Source organism: Arachis hypogaea, chromosome 3, assembly GCF_003086295.3.
Source record: "Arachis hypogaea cultivar Tifrunner chromosome 3, arahy.Tifrunner.gnm2.J5K5, whole genome shotgun sequence".
In the NCBI taxonomy this organism is placed as follows: Eukaryota; Viridiplantae; Streptophyta; class Magnoliopsida; order Fabales; family Fabaceae; genus Arachis; species Arachis hypogaea.
Window position 1 is genome coordinate 104688864 of NC_092038.1, and position 12413 is coordinate 104701276.

A 12413-nucleotide genomic window follows, 5' to 3' on the forward strand; every position below is an offset into this window, starting at 1 on the left:
TAATGTACCATAATATTCATCAAATAATGCATGAATTGTACTGATCAAATGAGATTTATGCTCTTTTATGGTCTTCTTTATGCAAGAAAGAAGGGTAGATGATGCAAGTCATCACAACAACAAACTTAAGCTTTGCTTGTCCCAAGCAAATCAATGTGAGTAAACCTTTATATCTTGAGGCCTTGGCTTCGAATGATTGCAATACAACTAAGAGTAAAACTAAGTGTCCAACACATGTATAAATGTTTTAATTGTCATGCAAAGCTCTTGGATCCTTGAGGGTTTCTTCAGGTATAGGCTTCAGGGGTCCTTACTATTGATTGTCACCTTGAAGTAGTAAGGATTATTTTGCTTTCTTGACCATGATTCTAAGTGTTTTGTCTCAAGACAACCCTTTAATTAGGCTTTCATTTAGCACTCCCAAACCAGTTGGTTTTAGGGTACTGGGTGTTGAGACACCCCTAAGAATTTACATGCCCAGGTCTCTTCTTGACACATCTTCACCACAAGCATCTACTAGGATCATTAATTCCCTTTTTTGAGCTTTTTAATGTTTCTTTTTCTATCCCAGTAGTTGATGCTCAGAGCCTTGGGCCTTTATTGCTTACTACCTCTTGGTTCTATGGATATTCAAGGAACACCCCTTAGTCTTCCTTTGTTATACCTTCTAGGACTAGTTGCTCTCCATGACTCATTTTCTTTTTAGTTCATCCAAGGTTCTACACTCAGTTTCTTGTTTCTTAGTTTGTTTGATGATTCCTCTTGGCCTTGGTCTCTCTTATTGTTTTTTCATAACTCACAGTAACTCTTATTGTGACAAGCTCTACTTTTATTTAAGTTGATGACGACTTAAAATACATGACATTTTCTTTCTTGTAAAAAAAACTCATAAAGACTTCAAACAGGAATTAAAAACTAAGCATAAAACATAAACTATCCTAGCATGATTTTTTAAGAAGTAAATAAAGCAAAGGCTTAAACAGAATTCAAAAATTGGAAAGTGTCAACCATGGGACTCAACAACCTTAAGCAGCTTCATCTTTAGTTCATTGGGCCCTTCCCTTTGTCCTTCTTCTTGGGAGGGGATGAGCCACCTTCATCTGGCTTGGAGGAACCTTCTTTAGCCTTGGTATCCTTGGGCTAGGGCTTCCAGAATCCTAACCTTCTCATGTAGGATTTCACATTCTCCTTGTGTTGGTATCCTATTTCTTCTTGCCTTGAGCTGAGTTCCTTCAATTTCTACATATAAGTGGGGTAATTGGGGTTCATGTTAGCCACTACATTGCACAGGTAGCTCAACTTTGTTTGTGCATACCCATCATATTCCCCTCTGGCCACAGTCCTTGCTTCATAAAGGTGTCTGAATTCAGTAAGGCTCCCCATTTGTTGTAGTTGTCGTTCCAGAATCATTCCTAGGCTGCCTTGTATCTCTCTCCAGTTAATCTGATCTTGCTGTTCCTTGAGGTTCTCAAAGCCCCCATTGGAGTTGCTGAATGTTCTGGTTGACTTGGCTCCATTGTTGTTGTTGAGTCTCCTGGAATTGATTGATATCTTCCCTCAAGTGGTGTAGGTCTCCCTTCATTTGGTGTACATCTTCTTGCAATTGTTCCCAGTTGAATCCCTCTGGAAATTGTTGATATTGATAGTGTGGTGGTGGTTGAAGAGCCAGGAAGTGAGGTTGCTCTTCTGCCTCTTCCTCTGCTTGTTGTTGTTGTGGTGCATGAGCATGAGCTCTTCGTTCTCTAGCCCTATTGAGTGGGTGGACAGCCACCACTTTGGCCATCTTTTTGGCAGTTATGAACTTGTCTTGCTTCACAAGCACTTCATCAATGATCTTTTTAACTCCAGCCTCATCACATAGCCTCTGTATAATGCTGGAGAATGCCAACCTTGTGTTGTCACTGGTGCTTTTCAACACTTTGTTGATGTTGTTGGTGATCATCCCCCACGTTGATGTTTTCTCCATTCATGATGCTGTAGATGAGCACAACTCTCTCCTTGGTCACCTCTGAAGTATTGGATGTAGGGATTGGGGACCTCCTCAATTGGTTGGGTATCCCATCCTTATCATTTATCCAACGCACATTCATCACACAAATTTCATTCAGGATCTCCTCAAATCTAGGGTCTTGCTGCTTTATTCTCTCTTCATAGCTCCAAGTGGAGTTTGTCCTCTTTACCATTAGCATTCTCTCTATGCTAGAGGGGCTGTAGTCAATAGACTTCCCCCTTACATAGCTAATGTAGCCATATTGTTGCCCTGGTTGAGGCACTGCATTGGCATATAATTTCCTCACCAAGCTTTCTACCACTTTCCTTGGTGGGTTGCATAGGAGTGACCAACCCCTATTCTCGATCTTCACTTTGATTTCAATATGCTCATTTCTCCCTAGTTGAAACCCAACTTCTGGAATGATTTCCCTCCCACTCACCCAACCATAGAATTGGTTTTGGTTGAATGCGGAGACAAACTTGTAGTCATTAAAAGAGCTTGAGAATCCAGAGGTTGGTTCCTTGGTTTTTCTTTTCTTTGAGGCTGAGCTTTTTAGTGGTGCCATTAGGTTGGGAGAGTGTCCTTGAGGTTGTTAAAAAAATGGAGGTTGAAAGAAAGAGAGGGGTTGAAAGAAAGAGAAGGAAAAATAAGGTTTTTCTCCAACACCAAACTTAGGACTTGATTGTCCCAATCAAGAAAAAAAAGAAAGTAAGGGATTAGAGATAGTAGAAGATGAGAAGAGAAGTGATAGTGAGGGGTGTGGGAATTGTTGAAGTGGGAGAGGAGATGGGGGAGGAGCTTTTATAATGGGTGGATGGTGTGGTTCGAAGGGTGGGAAATAAAAAGGGTTAAATGTTTTCATACTTTGGGAAGTGGCGCCTAGCGTGGGAAGAGGCGCCAACTCTTTTCTAACAGTGTCTTCTGCGTGTGTCAAGTTCCAAAGTGCAAGTACACTTTGACTTCCTTATTTTGTGAGTTGTTTACCATGTGGGCCCCATCTTCTCTCCTGAAATTGAAACCGAACCCATTAGTAATGACAAAAGAACCCCTCTCATCAAGAATGAATTGGATTGCAACTGATGGATGTCTCTTGGGACACCAAACTTAATTCTTAGGCATCTTAATAAATTGGTTTCATCATTGTGTATTTAATGTGTTCATAAGAGTGGAATAACATCAAACTTTTCATTTTCTTTTGATTCCAATTCCTCTGAACTCATTAAACCACGTTCATGTCTTTACCCGAAGCATTAAGTACTTTCAAATTGGGTGACTTGGACTGCTATGTGATCCTTGGTGGTGGCCACACCAAACTTAATCTCTGGGCTTATTTTTGAAAATCAAACTACTAATTGTTTGTAAACCTAGATTAAGTGGTGAGAGGCCACACCAAACTTAGCACTTTAGCTAGTTCTCAGCCCATTCACTCATCATTAGTTATGCATTAATCAAATTGCGATTCCCAAATAGAAAGAAAAAAGAGAGTGTAAAGAAAATATAGCTGATGAGCGGATAATTTATACGCTTTTTGCCATTGTTTTTAGTATGTTTTTAGTATGTTTTAGTTAGTTTTTATTATATTTTTATTAGTTTTTATTTAAAATTCACTTTTCTGGGCTTTACTATGAGTTTGTGTGTTTTTTTGTGATTTTAGATATTTTCTGGCTGAAATTGAGGGACCTGAGCAAAAATCTGATTCAGAGGCTGAAAAGGACTGCAGATGCTGTTGGATTCTGACCTCCCTGCACTCGAAGTAGATTTTTTGGAGCGACAGAAGCCCAATTGGCGCGCTCTTAATTGCGTTGGAAAGTAGACATCCTGCGCTTTCCAGCAATATATAATAGTCCATACTTTGCTCGAGATTTGATGGCCCAAACCGGCGTTCCAAATCAGCTCAAGACTGCCCGGCGTTAAACGCCGGAACTGGCACAGAAGTGGGAGTTAAACGCCCAAACTGGCACGAAAGCTGGCGTTTAACTCCAAGAGAAGCCTCTACACAAAAATTCTTCAATGCTCAGCCCAAGCACACACCAAGTGGACCCGGAAGTGGATTTATACGTCATTTACTCATTTCTGTAAACCCTAGGCTACTAGTTCTCTATAAATAGGACCTTTTACTATTGTATTTTCATCTTGGTTCTTCTGGATCCCTCTCTGGAGCCGAAGCCAATGATCACCATTATCACTTATGTATTTTCAATGGTGGAGTTTCTACACACCATAGATTAAGGTGTGGAGCTCTGTTGTACCTCGAGTATTAATGCAATTACTATTGTTCTTCTATTCAATTCAGCTTATTCTTGTTCTAAGATATCACTTGTTCCTCAACTTGATGAATGTGATGATCCGTGACACTCATCATCATTCTCACCTATGAACGTGTGCCTGACAACCACCTCCGTTCTACCTTAGATTGAGTGGATATCTCTTGGATTCCTTAATCAGAATCTTCGTGGTATAAGCTAGAATTGATGGCGGCATTCTTGAGAATCCAGAAGGTCTAAACCTTGTCTGTGGTATTCTGAGTAGGATTCAAGGATTGAATGACTGTGATGAGCTTCAAACTCGCGATTGTGGGGTGTTAGTGACAGACGCAAAAGAATCACTGGATTCTATTCCGACATGATCGAGAACCGACAGATGAATAGCCGTGCTATGACAGAGCACGTTGAACATTTTCACTGAGAGGACAGGACTGTAGCCATTGACAACGGTGATGCCCAACATATAGCTTTCCGTGGAAAGGAGTAAGAAGGATTGGATGAAGACAGTAGGAAAGCAGAGAGACAGAAGGGACAAAGCATCTCCATACGCTTATCTGAAATTCTCACCAATGAATTACATAAGTATCTCTATCTTTATTTTATGTCTTATTTATCTTTTAATCATTCATTCTCCATAATCATTTGAATCCGCCTGACTGAGATTTACAAGATGACCATAGCTTGCTTCATACCAACAATCTCCGTGGGATCGACCCTTGCTGGTTAGTTGTGCAAAGTTGTGATAAAGAGTTGAGATTGCAATTGAGCGTACCATGTTGATGGCACCATTGATGATCACAATTTCGTGCACCAAGTTTTTGGCGCTATTGCCAGGGATTGTTTGAGTTTGGACAACTGACGGTTCATCTTGTTGCTTAGATTAGGTATTTTTTTTTCAGAATTTTTAAGAATGAATTCTAGAGTTTCAAGGTGATGTTCTTATCATCACCAAAGCTGATTGATTTTCATCAATTTAGCTCTTGAATGTAATGTCCTGCTGAAGCTTGCCTAGCCATGTCTAATCTTTTTAGACTGAAGCTTTAGACTAACATTGCATGATTCCTGGAATTCTTATTAAAAATTTTGAATATCTTTATTTTCTTTTCCATATAATTTTCGAAAAATCCAAAAAAATTACAAAGTCATAAAAATCAAAAATATTTTATGTTTCTTGTTTGAGTCTAGTGTCTCATTTTAAGTTTGGTGTCAATTGCATGTTTCTGTTCTTCTTGCATTTTTCGAACTCATTCATGTGTCTTCATTGATCTTCAAGTTGTTCTTGATGATTTACTTGCTCTGATCTTTAAATTCTCTTATTTTGTGTGTTTTGTTGTTTCTCATATGCATTCTCAATTTGTTAGTGTCACTAGTATACAAACTTCTAAGTTTGGTGTCTTGCATGCATTGTTTATTTGATTTTAGTTGTATTTTGATTATTCCTCATCATTAAAAATCCAAAAAATTTTTTAGAAGTGTGTATTTTCTAGTCAATAATACAGAGAATTGAAGATTCAAAACATATAGCAGAGGAATCACACAGAAAAAGCTGGGTGTTCAAAACGCCCAGTGAAGAAGGAAAACTAGCGTTTAAACGCCAGCCAGGGTACCTGGCTGGGCGTTTAACACCCAAAAGGGTAGCATTTTGGGCGTTAAACGCCAGAATGGATACCATTGTGGGCGTTTAACGCCAGGATGGCACAAGAGGGAAGATTTTGTTTTTAATTCAAATTTTTTTCAAGTTGCCATAATTTTTCAAAATCAAATCTTTTTCGAATCATATCTTTTCAATCATATTTTTTCAAAATCAATTTCTTTCCTTTTTCAAAAATACTTGCTAACAATTAATGATTTGATTCAACACTTCAAGTATGTTGCCTTTTCTGTTGAGAAAGGTTTAATGTCTGAATCATATCTTTTGAATTTCTTGTTAGCCAAGTCATTAATTTTAAAAATTAAATCTTTTTAAATTGTTTTTCAATCATATCTTTTGAAAACCATAACTTTTCAATCATATCTTCTCAGTCACATCTTTTTCAAAATAGTTTTCAAATCATATCTTTTTTATTTCTAATTTCAAAATCTTTTTCAAAAATCACTTTATTTCTTTCTCAATCTTAGTTTTCGAAAATCATCAATAAAATTTTTAAAATTTCTTTTAATTATTTTAAAATCTTTTACTTTAATTTAAAAAATTCTACCCCTATTCTCACATCCTTCTATTTATGGACTAACACTCCTCCACTATCAACAATTCGAACTCCATCTCTCTTGATAAGTTCGAATTCTTCTTCTACCTCCTCCTTCTATTCTTCTTTTCCTCTGACATCTCAAGGAATCTCTATACTGTGACATAGAGGATTCCATATTTTCTTGTTCTCTTCTCTTTCATATGAGTAGGAGCAAAGACAAAAGCATTCTTGTTGAGGCTGACCCTGAACCTGAAAGGACCTTCAAGCGAAAGCTAAGAGAAGCTAAAGCACTACTCTCTGTAGAGGACCAAACAGAAATCTTCAAACAAGAAAAAGACATGGCAGCCGAAAACAACAACAATGCCAACAATGCAAGGAAGGTGCTGGGTGACTTTACTGCACCTACTCCTGACTTCTATGGGAGAAGCATCTCTATCCCTGCCATTGGAGCAAACAACTTTGAGCTTAAGCCTCAATTAGTTTCTCTAATGCAACAGAATTGCAAGTTCCATGGACTTCCATTAGAAGATCCTCATCAGTTTTTAGCTGAATTCTTGCAAATCTGTGACACTATCAAGACCAATGGGGTTGACCCTGAGGTCTACAGACTTATGCTATTCCCTTTTGCTGTAAGAGACAGAGCTAGGATATGGTTGGACTCTCAACCTAAAGCAAGCCTGAACTCTTGGGAAAAGCTAGTCAATGCCTTCTTGGGAAAGTTCTTTCCACCTCAAAAATTGAGTAAGCTTAGAGTGGAAGTCCAAACCTTCAGGCAGAAGGAAGGTGAATCCCTCTATGAAACTTGGGAAAGATACAAACAATTGATCAGAAAGTGTCCTTCTGACATGCTTTCTGAATGGAGCATTATAGGTATCTTTGATAGCCATAAACTTGATAGCCACGATTTTAGGAAATTGCACGATCGGCAAAATTCCTTCCGGCAAGTGCACCGGTTATCGTCAAGTAAAAACTCACAATAGAGTGAGGTCGAATCCCACAAGGATTGGTTGAGTGAGAATTCGGATTAGAAGTATGTTCTAGTTGAGCGGAATCAAGATTTAGATGAGAATTGCGGAATGTAAAATTGCATGAATTAAAGAGCGAGAAGCTAAATTGCTGAAATTAAAAGGGATGGGGGTGATTGCATGAATTTAATTGCAGAATGTAAAGAGAAAGTGGTAGATCAGAAATGGGGAGTTCATTGGGTGTTAGGAGATATTGAGATCTCCGAATCAAAACAACTTTTATCCCTTCCTCAACCAATGCATTCATTGAATTTTGCTTGGCAATCTTATATGATTGGATCCCAATCCCTTGGCTCACCAATTCTCTCTAAAAACAAACAAATTCCCAATCCCTTGGTTTAAATGTTCATAAGAAGAGATGATGCTCGATCACTGATTATACCACACAGTTTCATGAACCACAATTTGGTAGGATTACATGTCACAATATCCATCCAAACCCCAATCCAATTCACTGTGAGAAAGCTTCTCTAGCATGAATCCTCCATTCCTTTCCCAAGGTTCCGAAGGATTCCAATTATGGATAGTTTCTTTCCCAAGACAACTAACCAATGGAATTAGATCGAGAAGCTTTCTAACAAAATTCAAGAGAAAAGATTGAAGAAGAAGATAAAAGCTATTATTGATTCATTGAATTACAATAGAGCTCCCTAACCCAATGAAAGGGGTTTAGTGAGTCATAGCTCTGAATTCAATTTCAAAGAGTATGAAAACTAGCAAAATGATCAAAAGTTCCCCCCCCGTGTAAAAGTTCCTAACTAACTTAAATTCTATCCTATTTATACACTTTCTAAATTGAGCTTCTGTTGTGTTTCTTGGGCTTTGAGGCTTTTCCCTGATTTCCTTTTGCTTTTGGTTTATGGTCCATAATCCTGATGAGGCTGTGATCCAATTCTGTAACATTCATTGAGCAAACTTAGTGATAAACAAGTAATGACACAAGACTCAACAAATTGAAGTTCCAGACTCATCAATTCTTCAGGCCCAATCCCATAAACCATGATATTCAATTGGGTTTCATACCATAATACGTTTAAGTTAATGTTTGTGCTCAAATGCTAACTTAAACTTCAATATATTTGGCCCAGAAACCCTTTCAAAAAGTGGCGTTTAAGTTGAAGTTTAAGTTTCAGTTTAAGGTTAAACTGAAACTTAAACGTGGAAATGGAAGAAAGCAACCCAGGAGTGTGAAATGTCGAACACGTTTAAGCTTCAGTTTAAGGTTAAACTGAAGCTTAAACGTGGAAATGAAGAAAGCAACCCTGGAGGAGCAATTGGGTCGAACACGTTTAAGCTTCAGTTTAAGGTTAAACTGAAGCTTAAACGTGGAAATGAGAAAGCAACCCTGGAGGAGAGAAATAGTCGAACACGTTTAAGCTCCAGTTTAAGGTTAAACTGGAGCTTAAACGTGGAAATGCTCCTGGTGCCTTTCTTACTTCTGGCGTTTAACCTCCAGTTTAAGGTTAAACTGGAGGTTAAACGTGGAAATGCTTCCTGGTGAGAAATTGTGTCGAACACGTTTAAGCTCCAGTTTAAGGTTAAACTGGAGCTTAAACGTGGAAATGCTCCCTTGGTGAAATTCTCATTCTGGCGTTTAACTTCCAGTTTAAGGTTAAACTGGAGGTTAAACGCCAGTTCCAGCATTTCTTAGCCTTCATGATTCTGGCGTTTAAGCTCCAGTTTAGGCTTAAACTGGAACTTAAACGCCATTTCTAGCATTATATGGCTTGGTAGTTTAAGTTCCAGTTTAAGCTTAAACTGGAACTTAAACTCCACATGTGATATTCAAGCTTTCTTTATTGATTTTGTTGCTTCCTTGCCTAGCCTCTTCTTCCCTGAAATCATCCAAACAATTGCATCAAAGTCTTGCAAAATTTCATGAGAAATCTTCCATTCATAGCATTCAAGTAATATAACTAAAAACTCATGGAATTTGCATCAAAATCATACTGTTTGGATGGTTCATTGCTTTGTTATTCATTTAACCATTCTTGGTTACTTTAAGCTCAAGAAAATGCATAAAACAACTAAAACTAACAGAAAAATGCTAGTGAAACTAGCCTAAGATGCCTTGGCATCACAACACCAAACTTAATACTTGCTTGTCCCTAAGCAAGTCCTGAGTTATTTGAGAAGAAAGTATGAAACAGAAAGCAATTACATTGGCTACATTAGTAAGCACTTGAAGTTCATCAGAAGGGTTTTATGCAGAAAGTTGCAGTATCACTTTTTCATTCTTATCAGGTAAGATTATCACTTTTTCATTGCATTCATCAAACACTGCTATGGCCTCTTGTTACTCTTATGTCTTTGGCACTTTTCCCTTCTTTGTTTTCCTTTTTTCTTAGAGCTCCTTTGCTCCTTGTTTGCTCAGTGTCATGTGTTGCACAAGCCTTTGGCATTTTCTTTTTCTTATCAGTGCACTACACATATCCACTACAGGCATTTTAGTTCACATTTCTTCTTGAGACATTGGTGCCCAGCACCTCTTTGTGTGACTAAATGTTTTGTATTTAGGTTGCTCTTGATAATGGACTTTTGGTTGACAATCCCGGGTTAGTTAACCCAAGTTACCAAGTGTTGAAACACTCCTCAGAACCTATTCATCCAAGCATATCCTTAATACATAAACACCACAGGCATTTGTCTCAGAAGTTCAAACCATTGGTGCCTAGCTTATTTTCTCAATTTTTTTTGCTTTTTGGTTGCCCTTTTTCAATGGCTTTTTCTTCTTCTTTTTCTTTCTTTTTCATGGCCAAAGACATTTATTCATCAAGATCCATAGACAGTTTTCAATTTCTACACAAAAAATGATAATTCTACACTCTATTTCTAGTGATCTGACTAAACAATCAAGCATGCATACCACCACTTAATTCTACTTGATTTGTCACTAATTGAGCCAAGTTACTTTTGTTCAAACTTTTCTTTTATTTTTGGAAACAGAACAAGCATGGCAAGCATTTGTTTAAGAAGGTGAAGTTATATCCAAACATCTAGGCATTCACTTTATTCAAAGCAGTAAACAAACAAACATACTAGAAATTTCACATAAGACTTAAATCACTTAAAATGAAAGAAAGCTCATAAAGACAATTCACAAACTATTATTTGATTATTAAGGAATAAGACCACCTCTCATTTGTTGCTTGGTTCTTTTTGATTCTTGGGGTCCTACTTCTTCTTGCTTCTTACCTCTTTTTGACCACTTGTACTTCCTTTGTCTTTTCTCATGAGCTTTGTCCAGAATCCAGCCTTTTTCATTGTTTCTTCCACTCCTTTTTCAAGGATCATTGCCTTGTTTATTTCTCCTTCTTTCCTCCCTTTGAAATACTCATCAAAAGCTGGGAATGCTGGGTCCATCTTGTGTAGATATTCCCCTATGTAGTTAAGCTTGATTTGAGAACTGATGTTGTAATCAGCTTGGACTGAGTATCTTGCATTCTGCAAAGTGGTGGCTTCCTTGATTGCAAAGATATTGGCATCTTGGTGTTGGCATATGTGGCTGAGGGATTCCTGTAATTGTAAGTTCTGTTCCCTTTGCAGATCTAGGAATCTTGATTCAAAGTTCCTTTGCATATCCATCATTTTTAGGTGAAAGTCCTCTTGTCTCTCCTGAGACCTCATGTATTGTTGAGACATTCCTTCTATGATTTCCTGCATTCTGCTCATATCCATGGGGTCTCTGGGAACTTGTTGCCTTCTTTCTGGAATTCCTTGCTCTTCTTGCTCTTCTTCTCCTTCTTCTCCTTCTTCTCCTTCTTGCTCTGCTTCTGCTTGTTGCCCTTCTTCATTTCTTCTTTTTGTATGTCTTGGAGCAATTGGGCCAAGAGTCATTCTGTACGCAGTTATGGCCATTCCAGGATATAGCCAATTAGGTCTTTCATCTTCAAGTGGTACTTGGGCATCGATGCATAGTCTAATGATGGTGCTAGGGAAGTGGAGCCAGGAGTCAGGGTCATTTTTCTCACTAAACTCTTGTATCTGTTCAGCAATGAGTTTATGAACTTTGATCTCCCCTCCCACCATAATGCAATGTAGCAAGATGGCTCTTTTAGGGACTATTTCTGAAGAGTTTGCAGTGGGTAGGATGGATCTCCTAACTATTGCATACCACCCTTTAGCTTCAGGTGTTAGGTCTCCCCTTCTCAAGACTCTTGGAGCCCCTCTTGTTTTTCTCACCCATTCAGCTCTGATGGCACAAAGGTCTTCAGCAATAGTCGTATAGTCAGGTTCTCCTATCATCCTTTCCTCATAACTTGCTTGGCTGAAACGTATGTTTTTCAGGCCAAGAGTTTTCATGATTGCCTTGGGGCTGAAGTCAACTTCCACCCCTCTCACATAGCTTTTGTATGTGGGTTCCACGGTTGGATCCTCCCTCACTGCATTTGCATAAAACTCTTTCACCAGGTTGATGTTGATTTTAGTGATTGGCTTAGTCAGGAGCTCCCACTTCCTCTTTTTGATCTTCTCCCAAACACCTGGGAACTCATCCTTTTCAAGGTCAAAGGGAACCTCAGCTAGTACCCTTTTAGGTCTCATCCATTCAGCCTGAATCTCATGGAAAACTAATTTGTATTTCCATGCATCGAATTCCCTTTCCTCCTCCATTGGCTGCTTGTCTTTTCTTCTTTTGTGGCTAGATGAGGCTGCCATTGGTTCTTTAGTTTTGGTAAGTGACAAGCTAAAGTTGACAAGGTGAAGTAAGAAAGTGTTGTTAGAAGTGTGGTGAGGTTGTTTTCGGCAAGAGATAGTTATGCTATGATGAAAGAAAATGTGCAGGAAGGAGATTTGGTGGTGTGGAACTCGTTCCCCAAGTGGTTCTTTATAGTGCACGCAAGTGAAAAATGGACGGCTAGGGTGATTTGTGAAGGGTGGCTTGATGGTAAATATATGAATTAGGGAGAAGGACAAATTGCTTTTCACTTTCTTGGAAGTATTC